This window comes from Seriola lalandi, unplaced genomic scaffold (genome assembly GCF_002814215.2).
Source record: "Seriola lalandi dorsalis isolate HSWRI2012SDOR001 ecotype SW California unplaced genomic scaffold, Sedor1 jcf7180001974692, whole genome shotgun sequence".
Classification (NCBI taxonomy): Eukaryota; Metazoa; Chordata; class Actinopteri; order Carangiformes; family Carangidae; genus Seriola; species Seriola lalandi.
The window spans coordinates 1-1,995 of NW_019445358.1; the positions used below are offsets into that span (position 1 = coordinate 1).

A 1,995-nucleotide genomic window follows, 5' to 3' on the forward strand; every position below is an offset into this window, starting at 1 on the left:
GTTTCCGCCCGGTTTCGAACCGGGGACCTTTCGCGTGTGAGGCGAACGTGATAACCACTACACTACGGAAACTTCGGTGTTCAGGGAAACACGGCAACTGGACAGTATCTCCGCCTGTCATGGGAAGACCAGGGTTCGATTACCCAACGGGGAGTGTTATTTTCTGTGTTACAACAGTTATGAATGTTTGTGTCCACAATTCATTAATAACATTTAAGTCAATAAGGGCATAAAACAAACATTTTAAACGAAATAGTTCATTGTCTGATTATTATTAGTTGTAAATAATAGATACTCCCCGTCGGGGAATCGAACCCCGGTCTTCCGCGTGACAGGCGGAGATACTGTCCACTATACTAACGAGGAGAAGTGACTTCACCATGTGACCGCACACAGTGAGTTAGTGGACTGTGCTAGTATTTTATGAAAGTGGAGTAGTTTTCTATATAAAATCAAAAGTCTATTTCAGCATTTCAATATATGTATATATTATGTACTGACATACAAGTTATTTTATCAATAACAATCAATTCAATTTATCAATGAGCATGACCAGCAGGGGGCATCCCATCCTCCTCTGTGTACAGTTTATGGAAAGTAAATGCAAACATAAAAAGGAATTACATACATTGTATTTCACTGACTTTCTTTGTTTGACTTGTTTTTATTTATGTTGATAACTTTCTGTATATCCTTTGCATAAGTCTCTTTTTACTTGAATGATTTCCAGAGTCCTTTTGATTTCAGTTCTTTATTGATCTATGGCCTCAGTTTTAAAGTTTTAAATACACGTATTTTCTGCATCCGAACATCCAGAGGTGTTTCACTTCATCCTCCTTTGACAGACTAAATGGCTGACGCACCACCTGGAACATAAAGTCATTAACCAAACATTGTGTAAACACTTGTAACACAATGAGGAATATACAAAACACAGTAATAATAATAATAATAATAATAATAATAATAATAATAATATCATCCAACAGAACCAGATGCTGATTGGAACATTAACAGCCTGATACATGCAGCATTGTGTTTACTTCATTTTATGAAGTTGTTCTAACTTAAAAATGGCAACTAAAGGTAACTTAATCTTTTTAAGTGTAATAAAAAAATCCGTCTTTTACTGCATTATCTCTGATTGATGATCAGTGGCAGGAGACGTATATGTAAATGATCTATTTATTATTTACATTATTTAGAGTTGTAGAGGGTTGTGGACTTTTTCAGCCCTGAGTCATTTCTGCAGGTTCATCCACTACGAAGAAAAGAGCAGCTGATGCCAGATGCCGGAAATTACACCCTATTGAGGATCCTGAACCCCTCAGGTTGGGAACCACTGTATGAAATTATTACACAGGTTTTACATCATGTAGCCCAAATAACATTTAATAGAAATAACACAAGTTAAAAATGTGGACTCACTTAGGAACAAGCAAACTGTATATTTGGCATTTACACTTCAGGAAAACTGAACTCGAGCTTTAACATGTTGTTCATGTCCTGCCATCGATATGAAACGCTCACTACGATCAGTTGTATGTTTCTAGGATATTTTTGTTCTCATATCAACTGACAAGTGTTCAGTGCCACAGAAATACATTAACTGCATGAAACCACAATAAAACAGCTTAGCAACCAACCTTCTCAGAAACCAAGAGGGGAAAGGCAAAGCAAAGGCAAAGTGCATCTGTAAGCTGAAATAAAAATGTCAACAGCTTTCACATAAACTGTCGGTGACGGCTGAAATTAAATGAGCAGGAGTTGGGACGAGAGTGCAACTGCATAGGGAGAAAATGTTCTCCTCTGAAACGCAATGACATCAATTATTCAAGTGTTTCGCCTCCTGAATAAACAATACAAGTTCTGGTAAAAAAACATGAGGCTGAAATGAGTAGAAAAACAACAGCGGAGCGGCGGGGTTTCTTGGGAGACTTGAGCTCGAGCTCTTGATTCGTTCAGAAACCAACCAGTACAACCAGTACAACCAGT

General features: G+C 37.6%; 2 non-coding genes across 2 annotated transcripts; both read right to left on the reverse strand.

The window, feature by feature from the left end:
• trnav-cac (transfer RNA valine (anticodon CAC)) lies at positions 1–72 on the reverse strand. The gene has a single exon. It is a non-coding gene; the product is annotated as a tRNA-Val (tRNA).
• A 222-nt stretch (positions 73–294) lies between these two features.
• On the reverse strand, positions 295–366 carry trnad-guc (transfer RNA aspartic acid (anticodon GUC)). The gene has a single exon. It is a non-coding gene; the product is annotated as a tRNA-Asp (tRNA).
• Between the last annotated feature and the right edge of the window lie 1,629 nt (positions 367–1,995).